This window comes from Balearica regulorum, chromosome 7 (genome assembly GCF_011004875.1).
Source record: "Balearica regulorum gibbericeps isolate bBalReg1 chromosome 7, bBalReg1.pri, whole genome shotgun sequence".
Taxonomy (NCBI): Eukaryota; Metazoa; Chordata; class Aves; order Gruiformes; family Gruidae; genus Balearica; species Balearica regulorum.
In genome coordinates, this window is record NC_046190.1 from 10670176 (window position 1) to 10687571 (window position 17396).

The 17396-nt window shown below is 37.4% G+C and overlaps 1 protein-coding gene across 7 annotated transcripts in view; it reads right to left on the minus strand.

Moving 5' to 3' along the window:
- The window catches only part of VTI1A (vesicle transport through interaction with t-SNAREs 1A), a 270580-nt gene that overhangs the window by 239357 nt on the left and 13827 nt on the right, over positions 1-17396 (minus strand). The window lies entirely within an intron of this gene.

The window sequence follows — 17396 nt, forward strand, 5'->3', positions numbered from 1 at the left end:
AACTTACCCGTTCACTGACGAACAGCAATCTCAATTACTTGCCCCCACATGCACCCTTTCCCCAATATGCAGCACGTCTTGTGCCAACAATCTCCCCTGAGTTTAACACTGTTATCTACGTTTTGGGGGGAGAGAGGAAACCTGACCTCACACAGCATTTTACTAGGAAAGCCTAGAAGTCAGAGGGCACTAGTACAAATACCACAAAAATAAAATTAAGGAAAATAAAACAGAGGGGAAAAAAAATCCACAACCCAAAACACAATAGAAACAATACTTTGTGTTCCTATTTTAAGTGCCTCTCTCAATGCTATATGCATAGCAGCTAAAGGCAAGCTGGAAACCAGCCAGGTCCTGGCTGCCAGCAAAAATTTTGTCACCTCCTTTGAACATCTGAAGTATGTTTACCCAATAGATTTCATTAAATTACACTTCCATTAGGAAGCATACAATGTTGATACTCATCTCAAAGATAAAAGGGATCGCTAAGAGGCATGTCATCCTGCTCCCCAGCTGATTGCTATTTCTGGGCCAATCAAGGAAAGGAGCCAGAACAATACTTAGTTAAAAAAATGCAGCATCTCCCCAAGGACTACATACTAAGAGACTGCAGCTCCATTATCAAAATGAGCATATCATTAATGACAATACACATACAGTATGTTATTTTAATACAACTCATACACAACAAACAAGCTGTATTTGGGTCATTAGCTGAATTTGTAAAGCAGTATTTCCAAGGGTTAGAAACTCCTTATCGAGATATGAAGTTTATAGGTTGGGAGCGGGGGGTGGGGGGGGAGACAAATATTTTATATGATCCCAAAATACAGTGAATATAATAACACCGTGTGGTTTGAAGTGCATTGTAGTAGCTAACAGAACAATAAGCTATTCAAACATAAGTTCCCATTTTAAAGTAAAGCAGAAGTAATTTAAAACACCAGGCACTGTTTTGCTAAACATCTATGAGGGATAATGAAAGCAAAATGCCATTGATGCAGTTTATACTGTATGTATCACCTTTTAAATTATTATTACAGTACAGTTAAAAAAAAATGCAAAAAGGGACTCAAAGCAAATTTTACAAACATTAAAAAAAACCCCAAATCTATAGAAAACCGCACGCTGATTGCGAGGCAAGACACTGGGGAGGGAAGAACACAAGAGACACAAATTCACAAGTCTGCTAGGACTGTTCAGCTGTTATCCTCCAGGAGGCTGAGCCTTTCCTAGTGGAGAGGAGGAGATATCTTTGTCTCTAAGCATTGGTGTTAGATGTATGATGTTTACTGTGCTTCCTAATCTCCAATTCACATAACAGCAATAAAGGGAAGACGACAAAACCAAAACCATGCTAATTAAAACCCGAAGTAATAGGAAAGGGCTGGGAGGGGTTAGCTCTCTACAGTCAAGCTCTGCCCAGTCCTTTTGCAGCAATCTGTGATTATTAATCTCTAAAAACACTCCTTGCTCAATATTCTGCAATCTAGACTTCAGCCAATCTCTTTCAACATGCAGAAAACCTTTCGGTTTAGCCATATTTGACATATCATATGAACTCCAATTATCCATCTTTTTGCAATTAATCATCTCACAATTACATTTCCTGCACTTATAAGCATCCAGCTGGGAAATGAGTTTTAATCTAGGAAATAAAAAAAAAGGATTCAGGTTTCTAACAAATTACTTCTAATTAACCAGAACCTTTTCTAGTCATTCCAACCTAAAGACGCCTACAGCAAATGAAAGAATTTATTGTTTGCATTCCTAATGATATTTTAAATTTTCATTTCAATTTCCCCAATGAGTAACTTTCAGGAATTTCACCGCGCTTATATTTACTTAAACAAACATTCTGTTAAGCAGGAAATGCACAACAACAAAAAAACCTAGGGGAAGAAAAAGAGAGCTGGCATTACATTGAGCAGAAAAGCTGTTAAATAAAGCTAAAGAACCAGAACGCTAATTAATGGCAACTTCCAAAAGTACACTGCAGCTACGCTGCCCAGGCCCTGCCAGAGTTATTGGGAATCTCAAAGCTATGTTCCTAAACAGCAGTTTAGAAATGAAAGGTTTGTTTGGTTTAGTTTGGGGTTTTTTCAGAAAAAAATGGTCAATTTACTGATATAAGGCAGCAATTTATAGTCTGTATAAAGGAAGTGGATTAAATGAAGCCTCCTAGTTAGGTAAGTCAGGAAACTAAGTCAATGGTGGTTAAACGGCACATGAAAGAGCTTTGTCCCACAACTTCCAGTGATTTCCCCAGGGAAAGATTTGGAATAAGAACCATGCAAAACACGCTTACTGTATGATTGGAAACTGCTTGGTATCACAGGGAGGTAACATGAGGTAAGTATCAAATGTAACAGTTTCATTTACATTAAGTCTTATCAATTTTCTCCAACTGTTTCAGAAAGTCAATGCAACCATCTGACAGAATACGATTGTGGCAAAGTAAACTACACCTTTCTTCGTCTTTGGACAGTCAAATAAATACCAGAGGGTTTTCTGTCAATTATGCAGTATCACAGATGTACATCCCAAATCTGTCCATCTAACTAACAAAAAGAAAACAATATACAGTTGAAAAAATGCTCATGAGCTACCTTAAAGTAATACATAAGTCAGTCTAACTGCAGAAATAACTCTGCTTGAAAGGCTGGTGTTTGTTAATGTGGTACCAGTTTCCACAAAACAAAACAGGACTGCGCTAATTGGCTGATTGATTAAATACCAAGTTAAGGTAGTTAATTATTCAGGAAAATAGTTATTTTTAATGCACCTGAAGTCTTCCAAAACTATTAAATTTTATATGCCTGCACCAAACTCCCATTACTTTGACTTTCATTAACTACCTCTGTAGGCACTTTGAGAATGCCAAAACCATTGCTACATTTTTGTTTTTATTTCTAACAGAGGTCCAGTTGTGACTGCGGACATCTTTTAACTCATTTACAACAAGGGATAAATAACAAAACCAGTAGTAACTTCCTCTACCACTACTAAAATTTAGCAAATTGTAATTCCTGCCACAACAGCAACAGCTTTAACTCCAACAGTCCAGCATCACAAACCAATTAACACCAACCTCCCCTTCCCAAACTTCTGCTTAATCTCTCCATCCGACACGCTGAGTATAGCACATTCGATGAGGTGTGAAGAAAGGGTGGATGCTGCTTGATGAGACTGACAGATACATCCTCAGCTATTACAGAGTCAATATTCAAACCGCTCCCTCGTTCTTGGAGATTCCAACATGGGAGTTGCGTGAAACATCACGAAATATCTACCAACACATTTCCAATCTACCTATGCGCTTTCAATTGTGACAAAGGAAGACCTGCATGAAGCAGCAGCAAGAACATTATGGAAAAGTTCATCTTAGTTGTGAAATCAGTCACCAAAAGACAGAGTGAAAAGCCTGGGTGACAGAAAGAAGACAGTGTGAAAGTACAGTAAGTTTTTCTTCTTAAAGCCCCTCACAAGACTAAAATGGGACATTGAGAGACATAATTCAGACAGGCTACAGGCTTCAGTAGGAACTCTGCTCACAGCTATCAGGATCGAAATGGGCATTCCCGTTCTGAAAGCAGTGCGAGATACTTGATATGTCAATGCATGCTCTAAATCCGCACTGTGAAATCCCACCAGCAGTCCTCCAAGCTGGTACACGAAAGATCCCACATTGCTCACCCAGACACGAGAACACAGGCATACATGCCTAGGTGCTTGACAGAAAAGCATTACTTGAGCAGTTTGCTTCAAGTAGTTTTAAAAGTCAGAAAGACTGAGGACAGGGAACGTACAGGTCCCTTGGAACATCTGGCACAGCTGCACAGCTCCTAACACTGGCAAGTTCAGGCCAGCATTTTATCAGGCTCCAGCTCGGCGAGGACCATGGCTGTGCAGGGCCAAGGGGAGCTGGAGAGCAGCATCCATGGCATCCCCGGAGCAGGGACCAATGGCCCTGAAATGGGGCTCTGGGAGGCCGCTCAGGACCATTAAGGGCTACTGGTGTCCTCAGGACCCTGACCACCTGAAACTGGGCATAACTTTTGCAAGATTTGATATAAACTGCAGCTTGCAGAGGATGCAGGAAAAAAGTCAAACAGATAACACATTGTGGATTTACGTCACCATGGAGAAGACCGGAGTCAGGTCAGAAATACTCTGCATACGAAGCAACCCTGATCCGGGTTAAAGCCAAGGCCATATGTCTGTTGTTATAATAAAATGCTCTAACATTTTTTAAATAGTTTTACTGCCCTTGAGTCACACTTACAAGCCCTGAACCATTGGCAAGTCAGGAATGAACGGGTGATATTGCAGAGAGATTCAGAAGGTAATAGGTGAACATGAAAAATAAAAAGAATTAGAAGAAAAAAACCCCTCTCAGCTGTAGTCATTTAAGTAGGAACACCACAGAGAAAAGCTCTTAAGTGCAAATCTTTCTTATTGCAGCGTTACTTTCACTGGCACATGAAACGGCAATGATAACAGGCTCAAAAAAAACTTTGAAAATAAAGTTAAAAGATACATGTAACTTAAAACTAACATCTTTTCCTACACAGAAAGGTTAAATTGTGGGGTTGACATTTGCATTTGTTACGTTGTCAACGTTTCCTGCCTATCAGCCTATGTACAAACAATATCTAAAGATGTCATCTACATATTTATACCAAAGGAGTTTATGAACAAGACCTGTCAGTATATTTTAACACCTTTCCAAAACGTCAGCTTTCATCAGGTATAAACACAACATGTTTAATTTATTAGTTCGGTTTAATAGAAAAAGTTGACAATCATATGTCACCATAACTATTGATAAGGTAAATAAGGACTACAGGAAAACGTCAAAAAGTTATTAAAATATTTCTCAGCTTCCTGAATCAGATTGGATTTATTGGCTTCTCTCTGTCAATAAGTGCATCACACATTTTTCTTCGTATGGCTATTTTTGAAGTGATGTGTCCAACAGTGAAGTTTACAGACGGACTACAATTCTTGGAGAATTTGAATTCCATTTCTACTGTATTGGGCAGGGGAAAGGGCTTTGTTTAATGTTTAAAAAAACCCCACAAACACACAAACTTGTTCACCTGTATTTAAATACACACCAAAGATTTCTTCTTTTGATCTAAAATATACTAAGCCTGAATAAAAGTTAAAATACAAGGCACAAGAAACTTGGAACACAACTCTGAAGTTGAGCAAACCAATACATCTGTTTCCACTTTCTACAGTAGTTGATTCCATTCCCCCAAGAGGAATGCTACTATCAAAGGTCCACCTTTGTTTATGATGTCAGGAGGACAACCTATTCTCACTTCTTCTAGATAGTTCCCAAAAAATGTAACAGAGGGCAGCACAGCCTCATTTCAAGAATTTCATCCCCCTCCACCAAACACTTCATCAGTGAGTCATTCCAGCCAGATTGTAATAGCTTCCTCTATAGAGGAAAAAAAATAATCTTATTTATCTGAATGCAAGGATAAACTCCATTGTATACACTAGTTCAAACACTCCTGCCCAAATCAAATTATGGCCAGTAGCACAGAAGGGTTTAAAGGAGGGAAACAGGGAATGGACTGTTCATTGACAGCATCTCTGTGCTGGAAGAAACTTTTCTTCAGCAAGTCCCACTCTACATCTCAGCGTAAGACATGGAGAAGAATTTTATTATTACACAACCAAGCTGATGCTAGGATTTGATACTATGGACATCAAGAAGTATTGCATGTCACAGCCTCTTAACTCTTCTATAAAACCTATATGGCAGGGATAAGGATGTTGATTTCTTAGAATACACAAGCCACGCTGAACATGCTCCAAGACTTGATTTGGATTTCCTGTTGCTTAGATAGTAGGAATTTTTATTTAGCAGGAAGTCTTGTCACTTTTGCATCAAAATCACAAACACAGTCAGTACAGATGAGTACTTAGATAAGGAATATTGTAAGTATCACCCACTAATCCTTTGTGGATATAAGAAATTTAGTGCTGAAGATCTTGAAAGCATATTGAATATGATGGAAAACCAGAGGCTTTTTTTTTTCTGTTCAAATGACAAGTAGGTGAAAGAATTGACACATGATCCATCATAATTGATCTTTATATACTAATCAAACTAATGAAAAGACAATTTCAAAAAATAAAAGTAGTCCAAACTTACTAATAATCAGATTTCAGGCTATAAAAGCATGCACCCTGGTTTTCTTTGTTTGAAATATGGTACGAGAAGGGGAATGAAAATTTCCCGAATCTTCCACAAAGAAAGGAAGGACCTCAAAAGACAGTCTTGCTCCAAAAGGATACACTTAACTACATCAGAACATCTTGGAGTTTTTCGACTACCACTTCTGCAGTGTACGTGATTTCAGGTTTTATTGCAGAATAGATTTAGCCCAGTTCTTAGACCAAACATCCTCACTTCAACATGGCACAAAGCTGTCTGAAACATGAGTCTTTGGTTCAGACACTTATTTCTGTGTTTCATGCACACCTGAAATGGAGTTTCCAGTTCCTTTTCCTCAAAAAGCAATCCTATTCAGACTCATATGCAGTAAGTGAGGAAAATCGGAGGATTCACTTCAAAATCACAGTAGTGCCAAACCAAACACCACCACTGTATGTGAAGCCCCAGGTAGGAGGAAAGTCCTCAGCTAAGATATTTTTTAAAACATACAAATGGCTTGCAAATTGATACTATATTATGAGAAAATGGAACTCAGCAGATGACGTTAGGAACAGAGTACTTTTTAGGTACAAATTAAAAGTGACAACTTTTAAAGTTTGTCCCAGAAAGAAAAGCAGAAAAAGAAAAGTGAAAACGGGGAGGGAGAGGAGCAAATTTTCCTTATGCTCATTGTAAAATTCATGCATTTTAAACCGAGATCTCTACAGGGCACAAGTCCTGAGCCACAAATCTGCATTGCTGAATGCTGGACATGCAGCTCATGAATGGAAAAAGGGGACCTTCACAACACGTTTGAAATTGACTCCAAGTATGGGTCAGAAGAAAGATGCAGCCCAGGTACCTTCAACTGAAATAAAGATCTAACAGGAGGACAACATGACAGAAGGCAAGAAAAAGACAAAAGGAGCAGTAAGGGCTTAAAAAGGCTGGGAAAGTGATTCAGGTTAGCAACCCCTAACTTAATCCTGACCTTTCTGTAACTTTTTACCTTGATTTAGTTGACTGAACTAACTTTGTGGGAAGCTTACACAACTGAACCACAGAGTCTGATTTCTCCTGAAGACTGGGCAGAAAGAAGAGGAAATCACACGGTCACTTAGAATAACATTGAATTACAAAATAATTTAAAAATACAGTTATTACAGATCAAACATTTTTTAATAAAAAAAAAATTCCTAGAACTATAGCTAAGACCCTTTCTTAGCATTATTAGTTTTTCTCTCAACCACATTAATCCTAGATAAATAGTTGTCACTTGTTTTTTTAAGGATGCTAGAAATTACAAAATATGAAAACCTGTAGTTTCAAAGACAGTTGCTAATAGAAGAATCCATAATATTGAAACCAACCTATATTTCTTAAACAAAAAAACCCAAAATAATCACAAGAAACACATCAACATAACTACCCAGTTACTTGCACAGTTCTATTTATGCAACACTCACTGTGCCAAAGACCTGTACTCATGGATGAGAAACACTTCTGTGCTAGGTATGATACAAAATAGGGATCCCTGTGTCAAAATACTTGCAGGTGTATGTCTCAAAATACCAACAATCATTATGGATTTAATAAGTTACTTTTCAATTTTGAAATAAGATAATTTGGTTTGATTTTAATGCCATTATTCTCTCTCAAATCAAATATTAAATACCACTTTTTTCTTGTTTGGTGATATGCCCTAGCAAAGGTTACAGTTAGATTTAACAATGGCTCAAAGCCTTCTACTCATGCATCAGTGGAAAGGAAGGTGCTACCTTCATAACGCAAAGGCATTTTCCATCTAAGGTCCAAGCCAAGACCCACCAAACACAATACAAGCTTTTCCTTTGACTTGCCAGAATTCATACTTGAGTCTTTGGTGAACAGGTACAAAGTTTGCAATTGTAATTCAGCATTTTCCAAAAGCCTGACTAACATGTTTCCATGCTGACCAGGAGGGTAAGTTAGCAAACACTACCTTTATTCATTCTAGTCTTAACTTCTCTGAAAATAAAAAAAAAAAAAAAACAAACAAAGGACATTTTGGAAAGTCGTGGGGATTCAGAAGGTAAGTTCAAATGCCACCCAACAGGAAACACGCAGAGCCCACACACACACTATGCAATTTCTTTTTCTTATGCACAAGGCACCAAATACATATTTAGCAAAAACCTTTTTTCATTAAACCCATCAGAAATGGTTAATTGTCACTATAGCAGAAAAAATGACTCTGTTCTACTACTGATCCCAGAAGCCACCTGCTATATTCCTTCTCACTATCTGTTCTTTACATTTCTCCTCTAATTTTCATTGATCAGCTCTTTTACAAGTGAAACCTCTGTAGTATTTGTTAAATATTGGAAAAGGCTTATTTTCCTAGCACTTGCATAAAGCAGTTTACAAAAAGTGGATGAAAAGGGAGGTGCTGTGTTTGATGCACTTATAAATGTGTACAAGCATTAAATTGTCAAATGTACAACTGACAGATTCTCTAGCCTTTGCAGCAATTTCCTCCCCAGCTGAGTGAGAACAGCAAGTTTAAATAGACTTTGTGGCCAAGGACCACTTTCTGTTGTGGTTTGTACAGCAGCTTTAAGGGAAGCTGACTGTACTTGGAACTGACTACTAAATGATTGCAGAATACAAATAAAAAGTTACCAAACAAAAGAACAGAGATATTTGCACTTTTTCCATATGCTTCACATAGTAAAGACCATTACAAGAAGAAAAAAAACAAAACAAACCCCCCCCAAAAAAATCAACAACCACTCTAATACACTTCCAGATGTATTTTTTTGCTTTATATTCCTTCTACACCAAATCTTACACCAGAAACATCATCTCAGCTACTCCTTTTACCTAGACCAGAGTCAGTTCCATAAACTTCCTCCTGTGTTTACCACTGGTATGTTAAAAAGAAACCAACTTAGAGCACAACATGGGAAGGTGTTATCAGAGAGAAGACAAGCTAATATTGTGTGCCCTAATATTAAACAGCTTTTTAAAATATCTGCAACTTCTAAATATTAAAATGTAAATATTTAACAAATTTAACGTTTTTCAGGACAAATCAAAGTCTACCTACACAAGGAAATAGCACTCTACCCAACACTGAAAACATTTGCATATATATCTACTTTCTGCTTGAGTTAGAGTTAGGGGGAGGAGCAGCAGCAAAAATTTACAATTTTGGCTAAATTCACCTGTAATTTGTAAGAAAAAAAGATGGAATGAGCCGACTGAAAGATTTTCCTTAAGAATCCCAGACACTATCAAATTCAGATTAACACATTAGCTCTTCACAAAGACTTTTTAATCCATTATAGTAGATTTCTTGAGAGAAAAGCCAAGAACGGAATTTAACCAAACTGTGTTTCTATTGCACTAAATTTCAGTATTCTACTTCTGGAAATCTGAAATTATAAAAATTAAACCATGCAAAACATGATACTTGGCAGCTTCAATTTCTGCTAAAACACACAAAAGTTAACACATCACTAAAGTCGTGCTATGGAAAGCATCAGAAAGAAAGAATACATCCATCACTGTTTTTTCATTTCACTTATTAATAAATCTAGAACATATTTGCATTTACAGGAACTTTTAACTGGCACAGAATAATTTTTACTATGCCAATAACGTTCCCATAAATTTATAGCCTGTCTCCTGCTATTCTATGGCAAAGGTTTTCAGCAAAAAACAACATAACTAAAATATTATTTGTATGAGGAGACAATAATGAATGTTACTATTTGTAATGTTTGACAGCTGTTTGACAACCAGACATACAATACATTCAGTTACGCAAAGAGATTTTTTTACACTCTAATATTTGCCTATGATGCAATCAGAATTTCAACAAGCATTTAAATATGTAATGATCATATAAAAATTTCCCCTTGAATTCTGATTCAGAAAATATCAAGATGAAGCATAAACCTCTTGAAGTTGGGTAGAAATAGCTAGTTTTAAGGGCAGTGCTTATATTTCAAGTTTCATTTGATGAAAGCAACAGAACCCAGCAAGGAGGTAAAAAAAAGCCTTTAACCACTCATTTGCCAAACTAATTTTTGACATGGGACAGTTAATCAGTCACTAATAAAAAGTTCACCATTTACGAGACAGCAACTTCACCATAAAGGAAAGCTATTTTTGACCACAGCAATTAGTATACTCATGTTTCAAACACTAAATTCTATTTTCACATTAATTTTTAAAACTATGTGGCTTTAACTTAAAATAAACTGTACATCAAAAGAATGGAAAATAAACAGCCAGGAACACAATTTGACGAATTGGATTTATTTAGTTTATTTAGCTAAACAGGGTCCATTGGATCTCTTTAATAGGCTGACAGTTGCACTGGGCTGGTTAATAAAACATTCAACACAGTATCTTCAGCCAATATAGAAATGCAAATCCCACCAGAAATATTTTATTCATGAAACAGTAATTTCAGTTACTACCAAAGAAAAAAAAAAAAAAAAGGAAACAGGGAAAAAAAAAGAAGGGGGGGGGAAGAAAGGAAAAAAAAAAAAAGTACTTGCTTTGCAAACAAACAGTGCCATCTAGTGTCATTCCCTGAACAAACAAATCAAGAAATCCAAAAAGGTCTGTAATAAATCCTTCCAGTGTCAAATCGGTACCTTCTCCCTATTTTTTTGCTTTATCAGTAGCACATGTCTCTACTTATTTTGCAGTCAAACACAAATTAGCCTTGCTCTAGCTGTAAAAAAAAAAAGCATACTAACATGTTAAGGAACTTCAGAGTTCAGTTCTAGTCTGCAAAGGAAGCATGTTAAAATGATAGTTTTGGGGTTTTTTTTTTCTCAGCTTGTCTGCTGTTTTTTCTTGAAATCTTTATATTTCTAACTCATGATAGAAACCAAATCAAACTTCTTCTTATATGAGTGCAGGTGAGCAATACAAGGAGAGTGAGATATGCTGTTCTGCTTTATTCATCACTGCACCCCACACCTATGTTCCAACTGCAGAACCTTTATTACTGCTGCTATCAAAAGCAGGACAATGGTAAGTAGGGGAGTATCACTTGACTAAAATAAGAAATCACTGAGAAAGTGGGAAGCTGTAAAGACTTCCTCCTTCTGTCCCCCAAAAACCACCATTCACCTTCTGTATATGAAGTCACTTTACTCTCCAGCTGGCTGTAAGTAATTTGGAGTGGACAGCGGTTCTTCCATTATCTCCTAGGAAGACCAGCAAACAAATGTAATTCTACTACTTTGAGAAATAGAAGTTTTAACATAAGAACAAATGACATGGTAAACAGAGAAATGACAGTTTTCCACCTGGGCAAGGCTGATGAGGGCTGGCATCCAGACCTGTCTAAAGATCGCCAGGTGAAAAAGCATGTTTCGTGAAAAAGGCAGAGCTGATGTCAGGTTGAATTTCTATTACATGCCTTGAAACATATTTTACAGAAGGATTTCATCCTGCCATAGACAACTTTTTAGCTTCATTTAATACAGAAACATTTTGTGCATGAAGGGGGAAAAGAAAGAGGCATGAATACTCACAGTGCACTGTATGAGTCAATATGCCTTTCATTCACAGCCCCCAGTCAGACACAAGAATTATCAGACTCACCAATCACTTCCTGAAAGCACCTTTATTTATAATCACTCAGCCAAGTCTAGTGCTCTACAAACTGGTTTTTCTTAAAATTACGTGTATCATGTCCACAGTCACTAACTTGCTGAAGGGCCAACAAACAGCATGCCACAAAATTTGCCAGCCTTATCCCTATGTCTTAACAGATGAGTAACATCTCTGGAGAGAGAGACACAGAATTTCCTGCAAGTATCAAGGTGAAGTCAGTTGAGAGAAGAATCTAGTTAAGGAATTCATTTTACTGACGTTAAAAATTTGCTGCCTGGTTGCCCTCAGCCAGCATATTATCTCCTCACACATCATTGTGTTATGAGACGCATCTTATCGGTCAAAAGTAGGAGGATTCTTTGTAAGGCATACCTACAGAATTATAAAACCCAGGAGGTAAGGTGTGTTTCACTGGTCTGGCCTCTCAGGAATCTCAGTTAAGATGATCATAACCCTTTAGGTTAATTACAAATTAAACATGTTAACTCCCATCTTTCACACTTTCCTCTAAGGAAAAGTGTGTCATCACTAGTAAAGTCCATGGTGAAATAAATTTCCTTCTTTCTCCATACTTCCACACAAAACTAGAAAAAAATTCTTAACATGTAAATAAATTAGGGTACATTTTCTACAGGGGATCTAAGTTATACTACTTCTTAATCTTTCATCAAAAACTCAGTCTAGGCCTTGAATGTTAGACATAAAAAAAAAAAAATCCTCTACTGTATCACTTTTTTCCCCAATTTAAAATAGCAGTACTATAAAGTCATTGCAAAATATCAAATGCCTCCACCTTCTTCCACCACAAAGGCGCCAAGGTGGGGACACAAGTAAAAACAAACTGAAGACAATGCGGAATTTTCCTCTACAGAAAAGAGGTTGGCCTCATGTTCAGCAGCAGCCAAGCAGACAAATATCATTATCAGAAGTTATTAGACAAGGAACAGAAGAAAATAAACAGTGCCTCTGTACAGAGCAGTTTGAGTACAGTGTAGAGGACTGATTACTTATCTCAAGAAGGTGACAGCGATCTATAAAATGGCACAGTGAAGGAACTTTTGTTCACAAAATGCTTTCTCAAAATTAGATTGTCAAAGTATACGTTCAGATATTTCAAATTCTTTCTTCTGAAACTTAATCAGTTCAATCTTGTGTGCATTAAAACAAATCCTCCCCAGCCCTGTTCAAAAGAGCTGTACTACTCACATAGCAAAAATTAATCTGATTTCAAAAATTTCAAATTTGAGAACAAGATCAGATTTTCACAACAGGCATGTGTGCCCGCCCGTGCAGGGTGCACCTGCATATATAACGTGTACACATGGTGGGTTCCCTGCTCTTAATAGTGTCGTTGGGATAGAACTATGAAGATACACACATCTGTCCCACACACAGTTTATGATTTTGTAACTATAAAGCAATAATGCTTTGCTTTATATAGTTACTTATAATCAAAACAATCCAGCAGCAACAGTTGTGTTTCTAAACTTCTAGCTCAAACTGGAAAGCTAGGGAAGACTCTGGCCATAAAGATACAGGCCACTAACTTCTCATTTAATTAATGTTGTCCATTAAGCTTATAGCCCTATGAATATTTGTCTGGGTAGGCGACTGAACCTGAAATGAGGGTAGCAATATTTGCAAAAAGCAGCCAGAATACAACAGACACAGCTGTAGCAGCTGTTCAGGTTGAGCTTCTGGATTCAGGTGGTACTTCAGTCACACAAAAGAGCTAACTTCATCAAGTGAAATTCCATTGTTTATCTCCTTAAATGTTTTTAAAGCTTAACAGTAGTTGCCATTTTAACAATTATCTTAAACAGAACCTGTAGGAGGTATGAAATGTGAATATATGTCTTCACTGTTGACTGAACTGAAGCTACTGTTAAATGTCAAAAACATTTACATGTTTAGTCAAGTTTTGTACAATGTATCTGTCTATATATATCTATGGTTTCTCCTCCTCTTTTTCTTTTTTTCTTTTTTGCTTTTAAGTTGAAGGTCAGAATAACCAAAATCAGTACCAATCCTGAGTTTTTAAAAGGAAAGAGTACTGTCTCTTGAACTGATAACAAATGCTACCTCTAAAATTTGCCTCTGTGCTGCCATGACAGAATAGGAACAGTTCCTGTGCCTCCTCTTTTACTTGATGGGTATTTTTCTTGGTGAATACACCCATCCCACTTTCAGCACTGATAGTGTCGTACTCATTTTTGTAATAGGAATATTACTATGTAATTCGGTCTTACTGGATTTCTATACTTCCCCATCTATTTGAATGCCTCACACTTCAGCTGTAAGCTTTTCAGGAAAGTGTCCACTTTTTTTTTTTTTTTTTTTTTTAATGGTGCCATGACATTGATTGAGTCAGTACGTGGAACCCTTGGGGTGAATACTAATGCTAGCAGATAACCACATATTGCTAAGTTTATATAGTTACAGTATCACATGAACTGAGATAGATTCAGTATTTTTATAAAATCTGGAAAGCCCTTTACCACTGCATATCCCCAATTTTTAAAGATCACTGGCTATTTTCAGGTAACAATTAACAAAAAAATGTTTTATTTGAAAAAATAAACAATACCTATAGTCCATGTACTACAACTACAGACTACAATAAAATATAAGGCTTTTTTTGCATTCAGAACTTGCTTCATGCAGGCAGTCACCATGGACATTCTACATCTGAATCAGTCAAAACAAAAATATTTACAAGCTTAAACCACCTAACGGTGCATTGGTAGGTGCAGGAAAAAAACCTGCTCATAGGATGATTGTTTTGAATTTCAGGAACTCTTTAGTATGTGGTCCTAAGACTTTAATCAACCCAGAAAGCACAAGTACACGGTCTGCAACTCCACGTCGGGCCACAAGATAGAGCCATTACCACAGTCTTGGCAGCCCAGAGAGTGTGGTCTGTGCAGGAGCCCCCAGGTTTGGGACTACAGCTTTCCAGGCCTAACAGGAATGAAACTTCGCTATGAAAATGCAGTACTGGTATCTACTATTGAAAATAAGATCACAAAACCAAGATTTACATCTGCAAGTTAAAAAAGGCAGCATAAGGTTTAACACATAGTTTTATTCTGTTTTGTTACATTTATCACACGCAGTCAGCAAGGCTGAAACTTCACCTTTTGAGGTGTATACAGCTTTTCTTGCAACGTATCACTTTATGCTTGCCCTATTCTTATATTTCTCCCCAGGCATCTGCTCCTCGTGGAAGACTGCACAGCAGAGGCAAGCATCAGAAACCGCTGCTGCTCTGAGTTGAGGTGCAATGCGTGCTTTGTTAATTTTCCCCATCCATATTCACAGTGCTACGCTGAGTAATTTTAATGACAAAATTGAGCTATTCTTTTTTTTCATTCCCACTGTTCCTCTCCAAGAGGGAGGGCCAAGATGGAGCAAGGTGGCTTTTTCTCCTCAGATATGATTTAATGCAATTAGTGGGTTATCAGCTACCCATGTGTAACACTGTACATGGGGTAGATGTCGTTGCCTCCACACACACCTCTGGACTGCAGGGCACCGATAAATAACCGCAGGCATGACTCCAGATAGCAAGGCTTAGCAATGAGGGGAAATAAATCTCCTATTTGCAACTTGTTCCTATTTGATTAGAATGTTAGAGACAAACAAGCTATGTTTGGAGTAACTTTTCAAAGTACAGCTCAACTAAGCTCAAATCTGGTTTTTTTTTTTCAGAATATACTTCTGGTATAGTAAAGTGCTTAGGAAAAAACCACTAAGTATTCATTAAGATGCTGCACTATGTAGTAAATAATAACAAAGTGATGGTCCAATGTTTTGTCATTTTTATACATATTGCCCAAGATCAAATAAACTCACTAATTAGAAATTACATGTCACAAATAAACCCTGTCATTGTCCATCCTGGTGGAGAGCCACATACTTCATGTTTCCTTCTCCTAACTTTTAAATATGTTGCTTGGGTGAGGGCAAATTTTCAAGCTGCTATAAGGTGTGCAAAGAACCACAAGATCAAAACTCATGTTTGTTATGATGAATATAAACAAAAACTACCAAGGCCAGTTCTGCATTCACTTCATGTTTCAAATACAGAACTTAATGAAAAAGACTGTATACTGAGTTATACAAATTTTTGCAATTCATTTCCCAGACATCATTTCTTTAAAATGAAACACACACTTCAAGATGATTGAGAAATGTCCTCTGCTCAGTGCACACGCTACTTCCCACAGGAAGACAGGCCAAGCCAAATACAGTGAGATCCAGCTGGGATTCCAACTCCATTGACAAATAACAACACTTAACTTTGCAAGCTCATATCTGCGTGCCTTTTGGAAGAATGGAAAACTTTAACCAGCAAACCTGTAAGCTGATCATAACCCAAAATTGCCAGTATCACTTCCAGTTAAGAATTTAATTTCATCTATAAAAGTGAATTCATTTTAAAAGTACTTAGATCTGCTTTCCCTAAAGGTCTGCTAAAGTTCTTCCATTAAATGCTACACGCTTTGTTTACAGTCAAATAGGTCACAACTCACTCAGGAAAATATTCAGGCAGAACACTCAAAAGCACTTTAATTTCAGCAAAAATTTTTAACTTCGTACCTTCAGCGGCCCTGCAGCATATAAAGTCAAAATAATATTTCCTTCCTCCTCTTCCCCCTTTGAACTCAAAACTGAATCATTTTGTTTTATGGTTTCCAACAAGTTGCTATTTGACTGGAGAATAATCCAAATCAATTCTCATACCTTCACATACAAACTTAGAAATATGTTAGTACTTAGAAATCGGAGTTACATTGAGAATTTAGTTGCCACAACACTATTTTCTATATAGCTGAGATTTCTCCAAGCATAGCTGTTATTGTGTTTGCTCCATCCCCTCACTCCACTTTCTTTCCTTGATCTTCTGCTGAATGTCATCCTTGAACTTTTGGTTTTTTCCTCCATTATTACAATCTCTTCCTTCCTCTTTCTCATGTTGTGTTCGCTCCTTTGCTCTAAGCACAAACTCGCATTCTTTCGATGATGTAACTCCTACCGCTCTGATGCATTTCTTCCACGCATGCTCATTTCCCCTCTCCCATAACAAGTGTCCGGTTCTGAACTCTCCCATTCCCTATTACCTAGGAACATGGAACTACCAATTCCCCTGTCTGCCTACATAGAGAAATAAGCCAGCAACAAATATATGCTGACAGCAAATTCTCCCACATCTAAGAAGATCACCAGCATTCACTACTGGTCCAGAAATTGCTCTCTCCTGGAAGTCACTGTTTGGCCAGTATGGCCATAGGCCCTTCCTACAGAGGAATGGCACGAGATTGTCTCAAAACTTTGATGCAAGTGTTTTTATCCTAACATTCCTCAAACTTAACTAAATTACAACCATCTTCTAACTAATACATTTTTGTGTGACTTCTCAACTTGGCAGAAGCACAGAGGAGTGACAGTCAGCTGGATTTCCTGGCTGCAGGTATAAACATTGACTCCCCTCCCCTGAAGGAATAAACTGCTGCCAGCAACCCCAGAAAATTCACAGTTCTCCAGTGAATGGAAATTACTGCCAACAGTCATTTCTCCCTACCTTGGAGGAACC